At 37.6% G+C, this 21,133-nt stretch overlaps 1 protein-coding gene and 1 long non-coding RNA gene across 4 annotated transcripts in view; both read left to right on the plus strand.

Moving 5' to 3' along the window:
• WWOX (WW domain containing oxidoreductase) overlaps window positions 1–21,133 on the plus strand; it is a 1,292,857-nt gene that overhangs the window by 432,756 nt on the left and 838,968 nt on the right. The window lies entirely within an intron of this gene.
• On the plus strand, window positions 1,267–7,736 carry LOC138159501 (uncharacterized). Its single transcript, XR_011167908.1, has 3 exons — window positions 1,267–1,450; window positions 1,632–1,795; window positions 5,946–7,736. It is a non-coding gene; the product is annotated as an uncharacterized lncRNA (long non-coding RNA).

Genomic DNA, 21,133 nt, shown 5'->3' on the forward strand with positions numbered 1-21,133 from the left:
TAACATGTTGGATCCCAGGGGCAATATAAAATAGTTCCTTCTGGGTGACAGAGATGAAGAAAGCTGCAATACTTTGCCAAATTCCTTTACAATAACCTTGTGTGACCACTGAGGAAAGTGCCTAACAAGCACATAGTTTACAGTGTAATACAAGTTGCTGAGTAAAGTTGTCATCCCTATTGTTTTAAGTGTTTAGTATGGAAGTCCAGGAGTGAGATTCAGGCTTCTCACTACTGCCACTTCTTTAGTGCCTTTTTCTCTATTTCAGTAGTTGAGACTAGTTAGGAACAATTTACTTTCACCTTAGAAGGAATGCAGTATACTCTCCCAATTATTGCCCCATGGTCCTTTGTATTTCCACTTTAGTGGATCAGACCACTAAAATGGCCTCCACTTCCTAAGGGCATTGATCTCTTTTATTAGATTAATGACTTAATGTTGACCAGGCTGGATGTGGCTACAGTGACAGAGATTAGATGGTGGTCTACATGAGGGATAATTAATAGGAGATCAACTCTAATAAAATCTATGTTCTAGCATGCTTAGTTAAGTCTTGCAGAAAACAGCGAGTAAAGAAAATTCAAATAATTCTAGACAGAATCCATATCAAATCACTGACCCTCATTTCTCCCCAGTCTAGAAATGAAATTCAGAGAATACTCATTCCCTGAGTGACATCCATAGGTCTGATGACTGAATGTTCTGTGGCCTAGAGAGAATAGGACTGGACAAAGTATCTCTCCTTTATGTGTAGAATTGAGGAATTTTTCTAGTGCTTGCTACTAAATACAGTGGTTTGTGGGACATGTCAGCACCCATGAGAACCATCATATATCTTCTGTTAAATTAAGCAAACAGATTGAGGCCATTACAAGAATGGCAGATTTTGAAGAGCGATCTGTCAATCTGGATCAGGGGGCCATGATACTATTTTGTGCTGTGTATAGAACAATATGATCTCCATAACTAAGGATGAGGCAGCTACTTCTGCCAAAAAGGGATCCTCATGCCATTTCAAGGGATTGAGGCCCCCATATGTGACTTGGTGTCAAACCTGAGTTTGTGGATGGAAGTGAAAGCTTTTGTGAATCTTTGGCTAAAGAAGGAGACATTTTCTCAGTAGAAACCTCTAAAGGGAGTCGATGTTTTGTATTACAACTTGCTATGGCTTCTGGGGAGAGGAATGCCCTGAGCAAGTGGGCCAGATGCCACTGAGGGAGTGGCAATGTAGTAAGTCTCAATATCATCACTGGCCCTGGGACAAGGCCAGTACAGATTACCCTGGTGCATAATGAGTATCATTTATAGAACTGTCATTATCTGTGTAGTAGCCCTGATGTTTCTGTTGATGCTCTTACCAAAACACTAAGTATGAACTTTAAAGATTTGGTATCAGACCCCACATGCCAAATTGTTTAAATTGGAAACTCACACCTTTGAAAGTGGAAAGGTGAGTGAAACTAGTGTTTCTGGTCTTTGTAATCTTCAGTACTCTATTACTCCTTCAGAGAACTATTGTAGTGCTTTGCTGTGTATGTGTGTGCATGCATGTATGTGCACACATACATGCATGCATGTGTCTTTGCTTGTGTTTTAATATTTCTTTAAAAATGAAATGCTGTCTATTCTAGGCATCCTGTGTTTCTGAGATTAAGATTACCCAACAATGACCCTGAAAGCATTTTAGAGGCAGCTAAGTGGTGCAGTGTATAGAATGCTGTGTTTGGAGTCAGGAAGACTCATCTTTTCTGAGTTCAAATCTGGACTTACATCCTTACTAGCTGTGTTACCCTGGGTAAGTCACTTAACCCTGTTTGCCTTAGTTTCCTCATCTGTAAAATGAGTTGGTGAAAGAAATGGCAATGCATTTCAGGATCTTTGCCAAGAAAACTCCAAATAGGGTCACAAAGAGTTGAATACTACTGGAAATGACTGAACAGTGAGTGAATAGATGGCACAAAGAATAAAGCAGTGAATGTGGAATCAGGAAGACCTGAGTTCAAATCTGACCTCAGGCACTTACTAACTTTGACTGTGGGAAAGTAATTTAACCTTTTGTTTGCCTTAGTTTCTTCATTGTAAAATAGAGATAACAGTACCCCACTCCTGGGGTTTTTGTGAGAATCAAATGAGGTGATATTTGTAAAGCACTTAGCACAATTCCTGGCAGTGTAGGTGCTATATAAATGTTTTTTCCTCCCTTCTTTCCACTTCCCATTTAAGTGGGAGAAGGTCCTCTAGATTTTAGGATCTTACCACTAAGGGGCAGGGTGTGATAGAAGCAATATATCCTAGGGCCTTGACACAAAATCTGGGCTAGCTTTTCCTACATTGCTACCCAATGCAGGAAGTTTTTTCCTTTAAAAAGGTATTCAGTCTATCCCAAGACATAATTCATTTAAGGGACTGAAGCTTAAATCTTTGATTTGATTTCTGGTTCACGTAAGTACATACAAAAGGACTGTCCAGTGAAGTTTTGGGACTGATTTAAGAGTTATATAACTTCCAGAAATAAGATGGTATCATCTCTTCTTTACTCTGACCTTATTAGACAACATCTGAAGTATTATGTTCAGTTTTGCTTACCATAGTAAAGATAAGATGAAGACCATCCATAGAAGACATCAGGATATTGAAGAACACTGGATTTGTGTCATATGCATGTTAAATGAAAGATCTGTTAATGTTTAACCTGAAGAATACCAACAGATTGGGGTTAGGGAGTGTGGTAGCTGGTTTCCAGGGCATTTGAATGACTCTCGACTTACTCTGTTGGTTCTAGAGGGTGCACTAGGAGCAGTTGGTAGATAGTGAAAAGAAACACTTGTAGATTTGGTGTAAGGAAAATACTTCATAATAATTAGCAGTGCCCAGAAAGTAGAACAGGCTCTACTGCAAGGTAATGGGTTTTCTTCCCTTGGAGGTTTTTAAATGAAGGCTGAGTGATACCTTTTTTAGTTATGTAATAGAGAGGATTTTTCTTTTCATTTTGTTTTTTATTCATGAGTTTTGACTATATGGTGATTAGAATCCTTTCCACTTCTGAAATACTGATTCTGTGACCTATACTTTTCCAGCACCAAGTAAAACAAGCCATGTTTTTTTCTAAATATTGTGGTTCATTATAACCTCAATAGCATATAATTTAAAGATCTTTTTTAAGCAGATAGAAAATTTTAGATTTATATAGTGCTAGAAAATGCATTTGAATCATAGTTCCTGGAGGGTGGCTCAACTTGGCCACATGGTAGGAACTAGAAGACCCAGATCTCTCACAGTTGTTCTACTGAAGTTCTAAAAATAAACCAGAAGGAGCAGTGATAAATAAAACACATATCAGAAAGCTGTGATCTTTCCTTCCAGCTGAGCACTGCACAAGAAAACTTTTAGAAGTTTGGAGACTCTCTGAGTGGAAACAAGCCAGGAGAAGTAGAAACCATAGTGCCCAGGCAGCCCATTCTAGAGCCACAGTTGGAGAAAGGGCCACTACAGTATCCAGGTAGCCATTCCTAGTGCCAGAACAGTGGGCAAAGCTAGTCCTACAGCTAAAAATTATAATTTCCTGACCACAGTTGCCATAGATGCAGCAGGAGATAGGTCCAGGATAGCACGTAGGAAGTGAGACACCTGCAACTTCAGAGGACATCTACAGTCGGTATAATTGACAATGTATGGTTGGGATTTACCAAGGCCACAGTATGAAATGGAGTTCTCAGTGGGGAACTGTTCAAGGAGAAAGAGACAGGAAAGGAGCCTAGGCCAATGACTAATCTAAACTACCTGGAAGATTTGGTAAAAGCTAGAGATTCTTAGAGAAGATGAAGCCTACTCCTAGCCACTGCATCAAGAATGTGAGAAACATGGCTAAGGTGGAAATATTTTTAACATAATTGTACATGTATAAACTGTATCAGATTGCTTGCTGTCTTAGGGAAGAGAGAGGAAAAGGAGGGAGGCAGGAAAATTTAGAACTCAAAATATTACAAAAATGAATGTTGAAAACTATATTTACATGTAAGTGGAAAAAAATAAAATACTATTAACTGGGGAAAAAAGAATATTAGAAGCAGAAACTGTCCAGACTACAGAGGCAGCAGGACCAGGCAGGGTTGACCATCTCATCCAATGGCATGGGAAGGAGCAGAATCTGATACAAGCAGAGCACCAATCCAGAATCTGAGCCTGGAAAGATAAGTTAATAGAAGAAAATGTTAGAACACAATAAATAAATAGAATGGGTTGAGAGAAGCCTAAGGAATAAGTCCAGAAAAAAAGTATAATCCACCAGTAGTTTTAGTAGAGTTTCAGAGAAAAAAAAATGTGCCTAAGTAGCTTAGAACTAAAAGAATCCCTGGAAGAAATAAAGTAAGGGGCAATAATAAGATACAAGTTTTGGAGGGAAAAAAAAAGAAAACAGATTTCCAAAAATAAATAGATGGTAGAAAGATGATGGTGGTGTATGCCCTGGTAAACTAGAATGGAATAATCCAAACTCAACTCCATAGATATAAAATATTAGAACAAATAAAAAGACTGAAAAAATAAAAGAAAATGATCTATCAGAAACAATTATCTTAGAAAACACATCAAGGAAATATAATTTAGGAGGCATTTGATTTCTTGAAAATCATGACTAAATAAATTAAAAAACAAAAAAATAAGATGCCACATTTTTGAGTCATGTGTATAGAGATGATAATGGAAACCATTGATGAAATCATGAAGTAAAACAATAGAGATGGTGAAGACTAAAAGACCAAAGACAGCCTTTGGGGACTCCTACAGTTAGCAGGCATGACGTGGATGAAGAGTCAGCAAAGAAGATGATGAAGTAGTGAGACAGGAGAAGAACTGGGTGGTTGCTGAAGAGCTTGTGAAAGAGGCTTTAGAGAGAAGGAAGTGAATAATGCTCAGACTTTCCTTAAATAATGTTTTAAGAGAGACATTCACAAGTCATACTTTGTTCTGCTCAAAATATACGTACATACAAAACATAGAGCTTCTTGAGGGCAAAGACTGCTTTTTGCCCCTTTTTGTATCCTCATCGATATCAGTAGCTTGAGTCTGTAATGTTTGGCCTGATATTAAGTGATCCTTAGAATTCTGATTTATTTCGGGAAGGTAGAAAGCATTTTAGTTTAGTTTTGGTGGCCCTGATCACATTTTTTCAACTTGGTACTTTAATTTTGTGTTTCTTTGTCATTGATATAAACCAAGAACCACTGCAGGTCTTTCATCTTTGTTATGTTGAAATTCCTTGAAAAATGATGGATGTGAGAACTTTTTCTAGAAACCATGATGGAATTTCCTTTTTACATGTTGTCTTAAGGGGACACAGAGATCTTTGAATTTGTTGTGTTTTTTAAGCTAGTGTTTGACTGCTTAAGCATGTACATACATAAACACATACATATATTTAAATAGCCAATATTGTGTGTGTGTGAATCAATAAACACTCATGCCAGGTACTGTGCTAATCCTGACAATACAAAAGGAGGCAAAAATGGTCCCTGTCCTCAAGGAACCTGTAATCTAATGGGGGAGACAACACACAAACAAATATATACAAAGCAAGCTGTATAAAGGATAAAATAAAATAATTAACAGAGGGGATGCACTGGAATTAAGAGGGGTTGTGATGGCTTCTTGTAGAAAGTAAGGTTTTAGTTGGTATGTAAAGGAAGTCAACTAAACAGATATGTGTGTATGTATGTAATATCTGTGTATATGCACACATTAATAGTTCAGTAATTGTAAATCTATTAGAATACTGGGAAAAAAACCTTATTATCTGTGACTTTAGGAAAGTCACTTCCTGAATTTACTTCCTCATCTCTAAAGTAGGAGATTGATATTTATATATTACCACCCTCATGGAATTGTTGGGAAGCAAATATAGTGTAGTTTTCAATGTGCTACATGACATTTTTCAAAATCTCTTCCAGTGAAAGGTCTGGCAAGTTCTACCAATATGGAAACTTCTGGTGACTGACTTGGGACTAATATTTTGGGACAATGGAAGAAACGAGAATGTGGAATCAGGAATGATGATGATGATGATGATGGAAAGTATTCATATAGTGCCTACAATGTGCTACGCATTGTGCTAAGTACTTTACACATATTATCTTGTTTTACCTCACAATAACCCTGGGAAGTGTAATTATTATTATTCCCATTTTGCAGTTGAGGGAACTGAGGCAAATAGAGATTAAGTGGCTGGCCCAGATCACATAGCTAGTAAGTGTCTGAAGCTAAATTTGAACTTAGGTCTTCCAGACTCCAGACACAGCCCTCTATCTATTGCAGTACCTACTTGCTTTCTTCAAACTGAGAGTTTGAGTCCTGCCTCAGATACTTACTCTGTGACCCTGAGTAAATCTTTTAACTCTCGGAGTGGCCAGGTGGCTCAGCGAGTAAGAGCACCGGCTCCAGTGTCAGCATGACCTGGAGATCAAATCTGGGCTTAGACGCTCAGCACCACACCCAGAAATAACTGGCTGTGTAACCTTGAGCAAGTTACTTAACCCCGATTGCTTAAAAAAAAATCTTTTAACTCTCTTTCTTATCCCTCATCTGTAAAATGGGGATAATAGCATCTGTATCTCAGGATTCCTGTGAGGATTAAATGAAATTACTTGCAAGCACTCGCAAAACAAAAGTGCTCTAGAAATACTTTGCTGCTGCTGTTGCTGTTGTTATGTTGTTGTTCTAGGGCTAGCCTAACTCGGTTATGGAAAGGCTCATCTCTTGTATATTGGCTGCCAAGTAATGAATGTTTCTGGCCACAGATGTTCACAATAACCATTTTGTAAGATGTTGAGGTGTTATAATCTGTGTTAGTGGAAGGAAACACCCCATCCCCTGAAATTGCAGATCCTTTAAAGATGAAAAAACACGTATAATTACTACCAAAGGCAAATTTGTCTGTGGAGCCCTCAAGCATTTTGGCTCACTTACTTATGGCTGTTAAAATGATATTACCAAAGCTAGAAGGTATGGAACTCAGACAGTGTCTCAAATTCACCACTTTCCTAGGCTAGGGGAAGAATAGAGGGGAGAAGAGTTCAAACTTCATCTTGTCAAGTACAGCTAAAGGGCCCTTTCATAAATTGTGCATAGGAATGGAAAAGTGAATGAGGAAGTCACCTACTGAAAGGAAGAAACAGTTTACTGAATTCTAAGTTCAAGTGACTAGTTCTGTCTGAGTGAGAGGTGGTCATTTTCTCCTGTGGGCTCTCCAACATTTAGTAGCAAATGCTCTCTATGTTGATAGTTACATGGTATATGCCATTTTTGAATCACTAAAAGGTATGTGTAAACACCCCAACATGTAACTTTTTAACATTCCAAAAGGGCTTATTGAAGAATAGTATATATGTGTGTACTATGTGTGTGTGTGTATGTATATTAGTCTGTCATATCATTGAAGGATAGTGGATACAGGAAATTTAAAATCTACTAGGGTCCTTTCAGGGGCTTCCTGGTGAGAGGCATGCTTTTTCATGTCTTTTGAGTCCTTAGGCCTATACCAGCCATCAACTTCCAAGGATAGCATATTCAGGGGACCTGGGAAGTAGTGGTTATCTCTATTTGGGCAACCTGTACAATTCAGGTGTTAATTTTTTCTATAGATTTTTGAAGAATTGGGTAGCAAAGACTGCTCTGCAAGTATTTGTGGAATAAATTATAAAAGATGAGGGGAAAACCCTGGTAAAATTTTATTACATATATTCTAAGATTATATGTGGCTCTACTGAGAAAAAATTATCTCTTAATCTTCTAGCAAAAAGGATTACAGTAAACCATACTCAATGCAAATGTTTCTTCTGCTTAGGAAAGGAATCTCCTCATATGGGGGGCTGTTCTTTCAGTTTCAGTAGACAATAAGTGATAAATAGATGCAATTCCACACCAGGGATTTAGTCTAACTCCTACATGTAGAAATTCATCTATTATAAGACCTTGAACTGTGAGGTGGGTCACCATATTCACATAATGCAGAAGCTGAGGTAGTCTTTTAAATAGGATAGGTAGAAAACCATTATTTTCTACTTATCCTTTGATATGTTGATGCATTTGCAATATCACTGATATGAGCACCTTCTTCTGTGGTCAAGGTTAACATGCTTTCATGCCTTGTTATTCTGTGTGACTTTTGTTCATACCTTCCTGTAAAGCTCCCTTTGGAAGTGGGAGGAAGTCCATCTCCTCAGCTAGAGGCCTTCTTCTAGTTTTCGACATTGCATGGTCATTAGTGGAGACCATGGTCACTGCATCAGTCAACTTTTGTTCTTGCTATATAACTGCCCCAATTCCTTATATTTATATATGTGTATGTGTATATATATATACATATACATATATATATTTCTGATTATATGCTTTATGCCTTTTTTGGAGTTCTTTATTATTTTGTTGTACTCTACCTATGTTTATTACATACCTCTCCTTTGTCCTTCAGGTAAGCTCTAGCTTTAATTTTTCAGAGATTTTAACATTCCAGGACTAGCAGCCATACAGCATAAAAAGAATAGTGCAATGACATATAACTTTGATGATCCATTGATCCTTAATATCATGCTTAGCAGAAAAAAGGGGAGATGCACACTTCAAAAGCCATCAAAAGTGTTTTTTTTTTAAAAGCAATTGGGGTTAAGTAACTTGCTCAAGGTTACACCGCCAGTTATTATTTCTGGGTGTGGTGCTGAGTATCTGAGCCCGGATTTGATCCAGGTCATCCCGACACTGGAGCCAGTGCTCTTACTCGCTGAGCCACCTGGCCGCCCCTAAGCAATTGGGGTTAGTAACTTGCTCAAGGTTACATGGCCAGGTGTTTCTGGGTGGGTGCTAAGTGTCTGAACCCGGGATTCGATCTCCAGGTCTTCTCAACACTGGAGCCGGTGCTCTTACTCACTGTGCTACCTGGCCGCCCCCAAAAGTGTTTTTCAATGTTGTCAATGATGAAAAGAGTCAAATTGGAAGAGGAATTAACCTATAGAAGGTGAATTCTTCTAGAAGGTATCTTTTATGGAAGACATTGATTGATTGTGTTAAGTCCCAAAACACACAACCACCTGAATGTGATTTATAATCATATTATCACTCACATGAATTTGACCTGTGTTGGAGAAGAGTGGCAGTTAGGTGAGAATTCCCATTTTCTGTTGGAAAGATTGTGATATACAATTAAATAGACAAAACAGGGGGCCAGTCCATCACTACAAAGATTTTGAGACAAACACAATGAATAGACAATGAACTTGACCCAGAACTGAAGAGCAGTAGGAAAACTAGCTAGATTTCCATTGGAAAACTGCATAATACTTTTAAAAAGCTCAACCTTCTTTCTTAAACTAAGGCCTATTTTTTTTAACACAAGTATTACGCTTTGTACCAACTGAAAAACGTGGGTGTATAGATTTGAAGCAATTTTCCAAAGCTATTTCATTTCTCCCTATCTGCTTGTGGTTAAACTCACTTTCAAGTTAGAGTTTTGGTGTCAGGCTTCTTCCTCTCTTCTGAAACTCATTTAATGGCTCCCTTACCACTCCCAGAATAGCATCAATTCAACAATTCATTTCAACGAGCATTCAATCATTAGTAACAGCCAGCCTCCTATTATTACTTCTGAGTTACTGATACAGGTGGATGGGAGAGATTTGTGTGTGTCATACTGTTCCATGGAGGATTAATGTCCTCATGAACTTAAGAAAGAGGCTTCATCCCTCTTTCTGTATAACTTTCACCTCTTTGTGAAGGTGTTTTCTTTATTGTGTCTCATTGGTGACATATGTTTTTCTGTTAGAAACTGACACTTGTGATCGTAGAACTACTGCTTGAAGGAGTCCAGTTTCCTCATCTTCAAGATAAAGAAATCGAGACCCGAGGAATTTGAATGCCTTTCATATGGCCCCTCAGACTATAAACACCGGAGACAGTATTTGAACACAGGTGCCCACTACTGTACTTCCCAAATAAAATTTAAGATGGTTCAAGAAAAAACTAAGTCAGACAGTATTAGCTTGCCTTTTATCATGCTTTATAATTAATTTATAATGTGACACCATGTATACAGGCAGTGCAAAGCTCTCCATTTCCACTTACAAATGAGGAAACAGACTCAGACTTAGCGATGTCCTATAATTCTTGTTATTAAGTAGCAGAGCTAGTCTCCCAGGTCTCTAGACTCCATATTCAATGCTCTTTCATGTAGGTCACATAGCATCCTAGTACTCAAAAGTTATACAGTGAACTTTGGACCCTTTTGTTTTCACTTCAATGATACACTTATTATATAATATAATATATAATTTTCTATGTTTTATTACCTATTGTGGATATAATTTCCATAAAGGTCAGGGGTACTGATTTTCCTAAATTGTTCTTATCTTGGCAGCAATCAACATAGTGATATGCACATGGATGAATGCATAGTAAATGGCTATTGAATGATTGACTGACTGATTGAATAAATGAACAAATGAATTAATAAGTGAGTTGAAACAGTGGATTTCTTTGGTTTCAGAAAAATGCATCAACTAAAGGGACATGGTGACACCTATTTGAACTAAATTATTTTGTCGAGCATGCTGTTTATTTGACCTTTCCTCACTCAGGAAATAATTCTCCCCCATCAGGGCCGACCCCTTTGGCACTTGGCTCAGTTCCTGTACAGCTGGCAGCACGGAGGCCACACCACCACCACATGTGTCTTAATCCCCAATTCCCCAAACTCAGGCTATACTCTGGCAAGGTTGTATTTCTTCATTAGCTATTCCCAGGGCCCAGGAAGTCCCAAAGGATGTCAGAGTACATTAATTTTTATCATAACATGGAATCTTTCAGGTCTGAATGGCAGCACACAGCTGTCAGGGGCTTTCTGAACTCGATTACAGCTCCATATATCTCTAGGCAAAACAGAGGAAAGAGTTGTCATTGGCAAGGGAAATGTACAAAATGCATGAGATGTTTTATTGTTTGAGTGACTTGACCATGCTCTTAAGCACAGTTCCCAAATAATTTTTCAATTGTCCATGATGGTTTCACCTCCCCACAATTGAGCAACTTGTTCATTGCAAACTTATGCAGTGGTTTTAAAAAAGCATTCTTTACATAATGGTACTTAAATAATTGTATGGTACTTACAGCTACCCCATAAATATGTACACAATAAGTATTTCCGTATATTTAGAGCAGAATGCCTGTTTAGGTGGTATTGTAGCTCTTCATAAATAATGACTTGTATTGCTTAATATTATTTTATGTCTATGGTATATAATGTTAATTTGCAGGACTTGCTGATGCATTTCTGGGAAGGCTACTAGATTTCTCTTCGTTGTCTAACTACTTACTAAGTAAATCATTTTATCTACTGTGTTTTATTTAGCAGAAAAGTGGTAATAGAATTAGAATCAAAGAATTTTGGATCTGGAAGAAACTTTATATTATCAAATAGAATATGTTAATACACAGAAGGTTGGCATTGAAATGGACTTTAGAAAATAGAATGTTTCAACATAAAACATAATATGTTAGAATAGGTCACATACATCAGTAATATCCTAAAGATACTAAGTGTTTTCCTCTGTAGTATATGCTCTGGTGTTTCTATGCCAAATCCCCCTTGCACTAATGAGTTAGGTCCCCAGAGCATGGCTATTGCATCCCCCAGGGCTCTAAGGATAGCCCTGAGGGTTTGGGGGGTTATTTTTATTTCTATAGCTCACACTGGTGTGTTTCTTACCATGATTATGAGTTGATTATTAGTCACAATTGAGCAACATGTTAGAAAGCAATATTTACTAAGGCACTAAAGGAAGAACTGTTTGAACAAAGCACTCCCGTAACCCCCCACCTCCAAGTCTGTCACACCCTCTCCCACAAAAGTCTCATACAGAGTCCATAGGAAAGCGAGCTTGAGCTCCCATGTTCTTCAGAGCTCTTTTGGCTGCTGGAAGCCCATTTCTGAGGTGCTCAAGCTGTTCTGCTCAGGTCCAGGTTGTGTCTTTACTGGACTCCATGTGAAAACCCCCTTATCCCATCCAACTGCTTTGATTGCTGGGGAAAATGTGAGGATTCCAATGGGAAGTAGCAAATACTAGTGACCTTTACAATCTCTTGGGGGGGATGAAGGAGGAGGGCAGAGAGGCAACAAAGTACCTAGGCCTAAGTGTCTCCTACCCCTGACCATGGCTCTTTGAAAGGAAGGGATAATTTCAGATTCTTTATATTTATCTTCCTAGTATCTAACACAGACATTGGCATATAGTAGGCACTCAATATTTGTCGACTGATTACAATCTGAAAGGGAAAGAAACATCATTATTTATTAAGTCAATATCTTGTCTGAGTGAGCACAACGCTCATGAAGTCACAGGAGCTGTGAAATCTGGTAGGGATATGAGAAATATAGTCTCAACTCACTCATTTTAGTGCTTGAGAAACATTCTGAGGTGGAGCTTGGACTCAAATCCAGGTCTCCTGACGTCTAGTAATGTTCTTCCCATTACAGCATGTTGCATTATTTGGAAAATTCTTTAGCTGGCATTGTTGTACAATTGTGTAATTTCCTAATTGAGGACGTAGTTTGGGGAGTTGGGAAAAGTGTTAACTGAATTTTTATTACTGCTTAGACTATCTAATTTCATGAGATTATACAGAGAATTGTTTCAAGGGTATAAAACACTTTATTAATAATCATTTCCTTTTAAAAATCATGTCATGTGTACTTTATTCACAAAACATGGCAAGTACAGTGGACACTTTTGGAGTTTCATTTAAAAAATCAAAACCTGTTTTATAGTTGGAGAACCTGAAACACATAGAAATAAAGGAATTTGTTCAAAGACCAGAACCAATTTCTTCCTTCCCTGCCCCACCCCAGCAGCTCCTAGACTTTATTCACGGTTGCTCAGGAGCAACCCTAGAAAGTAATCAGAGTGCTGGCAAGGTGATCTCAAAAATTGGTCTGGCAATTTGAAAGCGGGATGTTGGTGGTGAGTGTACACTTTAGCATGAGAGTTGAGAGTGGAAGAATGCTGGGACTGAGAACCTTCAACAGAAGACACCCTGGGCTTTCATAACCCCCTGTTGGTCATCATGCTGTGTTCTGGTTATAGAATTTGTGGCTTGATTTGTTTGGAGGAGCTCCCTACAGAGCTTATATACAGCATGGAGCAAGTAATACTGAGAGTGATTAAAACAAATTTGATCTACAGTGCCTGGTACATAATAAGTGCTATATATGTTAGCTATTTATTACTTGTATTATCATTGTTGTTGTTGTCATAATTATTAGCATACTTTTGGGATGCTCTCAATTACTGTTTATCTGAACTGTAAGTACAGCAGAACTTGACTTTGTTTCTATTCCTGAAAAAAGGGGCCCCAGGCCATCTGATGCTTAATAATTTAGTCCTCTCTCCCTAATTTTCTACCAGAGGGGCTTAGATGAGAAGTAATTTTAATAATAACTATACTACTGTAATCTTTACAAATATTTTGCATATATAGAATTTTCTTATTGCAGCCTCTCAACAACCCTGTAAATTATTACAAGTGTGAATATACCCATTTTACAGATAAGGAAACTGAAGCTCATGGTGGTTTAAGTGATGAGGTTACTTGCCATTGAGTGTTATGAGCAAGATCTAAATGCAAGTATCTTCTGGTTCCATAAGAAACATTCTTTTCACTCTCACCATCTTGTCTTAAAGCTATATAACTAGGAATTGTAAGGACTAGAACTCAAATCCAGGTTTTCTGACTCCCAGGTCCTGTATTCTATCTAATCCTTTCTCCTATTGCTCTGAACTCAGTTTGACTATCTATCCAGATTGCTTCTAGGAAATTGGATTTTCCCTATTGTTAATTTCCTATCAATGACACTGTAACCTTGGGGGTTTCTGATCTTGCTACTATCATTGCCTCTGTACCCTTCTCTTCCATTGCTTTTTTTCTGCCTCAGTCTTCAATTTTTAACCCTATTCTCCTGACCTAGCATAAAAGTAAAGTGAGGGTCTGATCTAATAGGTATCCTAAGGTATTCCAGTTGGGACAGTGGAATCTAAAGCAGAATGTAATGTGATTATTGAAATTTTGCACTTAGAAAAACCTTGGTGAAAGAGATAATTCACTGACTACGTCTCCGTCTATTCCCATGCCCACCCTTTAATGTCAGAAATAACTGTGACTGCTGATAGAGTTACACATTATGTGATGGAAAAAAATGCAGTCTGTGTCACATACATGAAGCCACTTTTTAAAGAAATAACCCCCCAAATCATCTTTCTATTTTCTGTTAAGTATATGTACCGACTTTCTGGAATTCACTATAAGAAGTTGTAAATGATGCATGAAATGAAAAATTCCTGATAGTCCACAGGGGATAAACAATGTTGCGCTCTGCTCTTTGTTATTTCTTCGGATTATTTTCTTTCCCTTGCATTTAAAAAATTTTGTTTTTATTATTTGGCTTGGTTTTTCTGGGCTGTTTAATTCACCTTTGTTTAATTATTGTTTCAATATTTTATGCAACCCCTCAAGTATCTGAAAATGTTGGCACTTTAGAATAGAGAAGAGTTAACAGCTTTGATTTCAGATAAAATTTCAATATCTCACTACTCATAATTGCACATTTTCTTTTCACTTTTTAATTATTTGTTTATTTTTACTTTTCATTGCCTTTTCTCCTTATTCTTTATCTCATTCTGAAGGTACTGAGAGAAAAGAAATCTATAGGCTTAGCCCTCATCTCGTCACTTTGACCAATGTCATTTCTCAATGACACATGTCATTAATACTTCAATACTTTGATTTTTTCATTATCTCATCAGTAATATCCCTTTCTCTCCTATGCAGATCAAAACTCATTTACATTGTCTTATCCTGTTTTGTTCTTTGTCTTAAAATTCTGTAAATCCTCGATAAAGGATTCATCCAACTTGCTGGAGTCCTTCCTTTGGTTCTTTCATTGTTCTGTAAATGCTCGTATGGTTCTTGAGTTGTCCGTCAGTTATCTTTTCCTTTCGTTATATAACTAGGACATTACCTTTTCTAGACACATATTACTTTGATGTTCTTAAGCAAAAACCACTATAATATATTGAATCTATGCTATAAAATTCAACTGATTGCCTGAGTTACCGATTGCACTATTGTTCCTTTCAGACTAACTGCCCCATGGATTATTGTTTCACCTAACATCATTTTTTTTCCTGAGGAACAAATTAAGAATGTTAGAAAGAATATATCTACAACTGAAAATAGAAAAGAATATGTTTATGTAAATTTAAATTCATAGTAATGCAGTTTATTTCTCTTGTATATTTGTGGTTGTCACAAAGCCACAAAATCTGAGTCTAATGAAAATTGATGCCAGACCAGCTAGAATTTCATAAGAGAAAATAATTTTTCCTTTGGAAGAATCACAGAATTTCAGAATTTAAATGGTGTTCTCACTGACTATACAGTGCAACCTATGATTGAAAAAAGTAATCCTCTCCACAACCTACCCAACAAATGATCATCTAGTGTTTACTGGGAATCCTTCAAGAAGGGTGAACCTAATATTTCCTCTGCAGCCTGTTTCATTTTGGAACTGCTCTACTGTTAGGAGGTTTTTCTTTTTATCAAGTCTAAGTTTTCTTCTTTTTGACTTTTCCCCATTGTTCCTAATTTTGCCTTTTACAGCCAAATAAAAGATGTCTAATTTTTCTTCCAAGACAACATTGGGGAGGGGGGCACAGCCAAGATGACAGAGTAAAAGCACTTACTTGGCTGAGCTCCTGCTCCAACCACCTCTAATACCTGTAAAATATGACTTTAAACAAATTTTAGAGCTACATAACCCACAAAGTGACAGGGAGAAATAAATCTCATGGTGAATACAGCCTGGCAGATTAACAGGAAGGGTCTATTGCACCGAGCTGGGAGCCGAGCGGAGTCCTAGATGAGCTGTGTGGTCCCAGAGCTGGGGTGGCCCCAAGTACTGGCACAGACTGGCCAGGCAGACTTCAGGAGAGTAAATCACCAACAGCTGTGTCAGTTTCCAGACTACTTAACCCATGAACACCAAAGAGAAAGTAAAAGGTCAGTGGGGAACTCTGTTGGAACCGGACCTGCTGGACCTGTTGGTCTGGCCCCAGGCCCTGGGACAAGAGGTGGCAGAGGCGCAGTGGTTACAGCTGCTGCTGTGTGGCTGCCTTGGGAGCTCCTGGCTTGCATATTGTAGGGGGACCAAGCGACCATTCAGAGGGTAATTTCTCTTGCTTTGACCTGTGTGGAACTAGGTCTCAGTTTTGGGTGGTGGTCCTGGTGTGTGGCCAGTGTGCCAGAGCTTGGGGTTTCTATAAAGAGGGTGCCCTCCTCATAGCTCTGACAACATTTGTGAAAATCCCAGCATTTAGGGCCACAGCTCTCTCCATTTTGGAAGCAGAGTTCTACTGTGGCAGAGAGCTTAAAATTCAAGTAATTGGCTGTCAAGATGAGCAAGCAGAGGAAGTGAAATCAGACCACAGAATCCTTTCTGTGGGAACAAAAAGGATAAAAAAATAAAACCAGAAGAAGTCAACAAAGTCAAAACTCTTGCATCAAAAGCTTCCAGGAAAAATATGAACTGATTACAGGGCATGGAGGATCTCAAGAAGGATTTTGAAACTCAAGTAAGAGAAGTAGAGGAAAAATTGGGAAGAGAAATGAGAATGACGCAAGAAAATCATGAAAAGTGAGTCAATAGCCTGCCAAAGGAGACCCCAAAAAATAATGAAGAAAATAACACCTTAAAAAATAGACTAAATCAAATGGCAAAAGAGGCCCAAAAAGCCAAAGGAGAAGAAAACCTTAAAAAGCATAATTTCCCAGATGGAAAAGGAATTTTAAAAACTCACTGAAGAGAACAATTCCTTTAAAATTAGACTGGAGCAATTTCTAGCTAATGACTTTGTGAGAAATCAAGATAGTATAAAACAGATCTAAGCAAATGAAAAAATAAAAGGCAGTGTGAAATATCTCATTGGAGAAACCACTGACCTGGAAAATAGATCCAGGAGAGATCATTTTAAAATTATTGGACTACATGAAGTCGATGATCAAATAAAAGAGCCTAGAAATCATCCTTCAAGAAATTCTCAAGGAAAATTGCCCTAATATTCTAAAACTAGAAGGCAAAATAGAAATTGAAAGAATTCACTGATCACCTCTTGAAAAAGATCCCCAAAAGAAAACTCCTAGGAATATCATAGCCAAATTCCAGAGTTCCCAGGTAAAGGAGAAAATATTACAAGCTGTCAGGACGAAACAATTTGAGTATTGTGGAAACACAATCAGGATAACACAAGATCTAGCAGCTTATACACTAAGGGATTGAAGGGCTTGGAATTTGATATTCTAGAGGTCAAAGGAGCTAGGATTAAAACCAAGAATCACCTGCCCAGCAAAACTGAGTATAATTCTTCAGGGAAAAATATGGTTATTCAATGAAATAGAGGACTTTCAAGTATTCTTGATGGAAAAAACCAGAGCTGAACAGAAAATTTGACTTTCATATACAAAAAGCAAGTGAAGCATGAGAACATAAATAGGAAAGAGAAATCATAAGGAACTTACTAAAGTTGAACTATTTTCATTCCTACATGGAAAAATGATAATTGTAACTTGAGACTTTTCTCAGTATGAGGATAGATGAAAGAAATATAATTATGTGTGTGTATATATGTATATATATATATACACACACACATACATATATATGTATATATAGGAGGGTGTATGTGTGTATAAATTTATATGTGAATGTGTCTATATGTGTGTACATGTACACATAGGCAGAGGTCACAGGATCAGTTCAATAGGAAGGGATTATATCTAAAAAATAAAATTAAGAGGTGGGAGAACAATATAATGAGAGGAGAAAGGGAGAGATAGAATAGGGTAAATTATCTCATATGAAAGAGGCAAGAGAAAACAATTACAGTGGAGGGGAAGAGGAGGAAGGTTATAGTGTCAACCTTACTCTCATTGAATTTGGCTTAAGGAGGGAATAACATACAGACTCAATTCGGTGTCTTTCCCTACAGGAAAGTAGGGAAAAAGGGGATAAGAGGGGGGATAATAGAAGGCAGGGCAGATTGGGGGAGAAGGTAGTTAGAAGCACACACTTTTGAAAAGGGACAGGGTCACAGTAAAAATAAAATAAGTGGGAAGGGATGGGATAGGATGGAAGGAATTATAGTTAGTTTTTCACAATATAACTACCATGGGAACGGTAACTGCACATGTACAACTTATATGGAATTGCTTATCTTCCCAGTGGGGGTGGGTGAGAAGGGAAGAAGGGAAGGGATCTGGAAATCAAAGTTTTAAAAACAGATGTTAAAAAGCATTGCTTTTTAAATGCAGCTGGAAATAAGATTTACAGGCACTGGGGTATAAAAATCTATCTTGCTCTACTAGAGGGGGGGATGGGGAAAGATATGAGATAGCAGATTGGGGTTGGGGTATTCAGTAGGCTTGCTCTCCTGGGGTGGGGGTAGGGGAAAGATGGGGAGAAAATTTGTAACTCAAAATCTTATGGATAAAAATAAAAAAAAATTTACAACTTTCATGTCCACTGTGAGCCTTCTTTCTTCCATGTTAAATATCACCTGTTCCTTAAACTTAATCTCAAGTGGCATCACCTTGAGACTCTTTCCCATCCTGGCTGGCTTTGGATCTTCCCTAGCTTATCATTGTCTGGTTGAAAATGTGGTGTCTAGAACCAAACACTGTCCTCCGGTTGTGGTTGGACTGGAGTAGATTTTATTACTGTCATGTGTGCCATTCCTGGTGCATCCAAAGATGGTGTTAACTCTTTTGGCAGTCATACACACTATTGAATCATGTAGTAAAAACAGATCAAAGCAAAAACCAATCAAAAAAAGATTTCTCTCAGCCTGCTGTCTGATCATGCCTCCTCATCTCTATTTTACTTGTGAAGTTATTTTTTAAGCCCAAATATAAGACTTTATTTAAATCTCATCCTATTTGATCCAGCCCAGTGTTCTAGCCTGTCAGCCACTGTGTAGGCTATTCTTCTCCACTCTGTCATCTTCAGAATAGATTGGGACCTCATCTCTGCCTTATTAAAGTCACTGATAAAAATGTGAATAAAGCAGCCCAAGTGCAAGCCGAGAGATAGATCCCTGTGGCACTCTATTGGAAGCTCCCTTCCAGCTTGACACAGATTGGTTAATAACCACTCTTTGGCCATCTGGTGTAGTATCAAGAACAGTAGTTCTGCAGTTGAGAACTTTTGGGTTGAATCCTGCCCCTCACACTACTTGTGTTACCCTGAGCAAGTCACTGAACCTCAGTTTTATCACCTGTAAAATAAGGAGTTCCTTCCAGTTCTAGTACTGTGGTTTTATGATGCCCAGTCATCCATAGTTGCAAGTAGTTTATCTTTCCCAGATCACTTGATCTTTTCATGAAGAATTTCACAAATGACTTTACCAAGAATTTTGCCAAATTTTAAGTAAAATGCATTCATACCAAGCCCCAATCTCTCTAATAACTGATTTTTAAAAGTATGTTATTTTAAAAACTTAACTTTTATTATGAACATAACAAAAATGAACACTTCAGTAAACAAAGAACAAAAAGGAGGATTTTATTTTAAAACTTTACTCTATTGCATATTTTAAAAGTGACTTGATCAAACCAGTACTAATTTTGCTGGTAGTCTTTTCTGGACTTCCTTCTGCTCTCCTCTGTGTATTTTAAAAATATTTCATCAATGTTCTCTTACAAGTTGGTTTTTTTTTTTTTTTGCATCAGTATTGGTATTTCACTAGTGCATCCCTCGGTAATAAATATACTCTTCAAAAAAAAAAAATTTCCTGTCCACAAATGAGTAAAATAAAATAAATTCTCAGATTAACCATTTGAAAATATATCTGCACTACTGCTCTTAAAGTTCTTCACCTCCCTACCAAAAGTTGAGAGGAATGTTTCATCATTAGTCACTTGTAGCCATGATATAGTCATTACCTCATTCAAAGTTCTTAAACCTGTTAAAGCTTTTTCTTTTACATTATTGTAATCATTGTATAAATTTTTCTTCTGGTTCTGCTCACTTTACTTTGTATCAGTTCCTAATAGTTTTTTTAGGTTTTGCTGAATCCATTTATTTTGAGATATTTTTCATAGTACAATAATATACCATTACATTAATTTATTGCAATTTGTTTATCCATTTCCCAACTGATAGACTCCCTTTTTGTTTCTAATTCTTTCATATTATGTTATAAAGTGTAGTTACAAATGTTTATATGTATATAGGGATTTCTCCTCCCCCCCTTTGACTTCTTTGAGATCTATGCCTAATACAAGTATTGCTTGGTGAACAATTATGCACATTAAAAAATTTTTTTTCTGAATGTATTTGTTTACTTTTAGTTTTCAGCATTCATTTCTACAAGGTTTTCTGTTCCAAATTTTCTCCCCATTTCTCCCCGACCTCCCATCCCAAGATGGCAAGCACACTGATTTCTCATTCCCCAGTCTGCCATCTCATATATCCCCCCTTATCCCTCCCCTTACCTCTTGCCTCATTACTTTCTGGTAGGACAAGATTGATTTCTATACTCCATTGCACATATATCTTATTTCCTGGTTGCATGTAACAAGTTTTTAACACTTGTTTTTAAAACTTTTGAATTCCAGATTCTTTCCCTTCTTCCCTCCTCACTCACCCCCACTGGGAAGACAGGCAACTCCATATAAGTTATACATGTGTAGTTATGCAAAACATTTCCATAATGGTCATGTTGTGAAAGACTATATCTTCCTGCATTCTATCCCCCCCCCATTTATTTTGTTTTCTGCTTTGACCTTGTCCCTTATCAAAACTGTTTGCTTCTGACTACCCTCTTCTCCCGATCTGTCCTGCCTTCTACCATTTTCCCCTCCCCTTATCCTTTTCCCCCTTGCTTTCCTGTAGGGTCAGATACCCAATTGAGTCTGTATGTTATTCCCTCCTTAAGCCAAATCCAATGAGAGAAAGGTTGACTCATTTTCTTTCACCTCCCTGTTCTTCTCCTCCATTGTAATAGCTTTCTTTTGCCTCTTTTAGGTGAGATAATTTACCCTATTC

This window comes from Petaurus breviceps, unplaced genomic scaffold (genome assembly GCF_028583685.1).
Source record: "Petaurus breviceps papuanus isolate PSGF00001 unplaced genomic scaffold, PetGlider_PUasm1.0 176, whole genome shotgun sequence".
Lineage (NCBI taxonomy): Eukaryota > Metazoa > Chordata > Mammalia > Diprotodontia > Petauridae > Petaurus > Petaurus breviceps.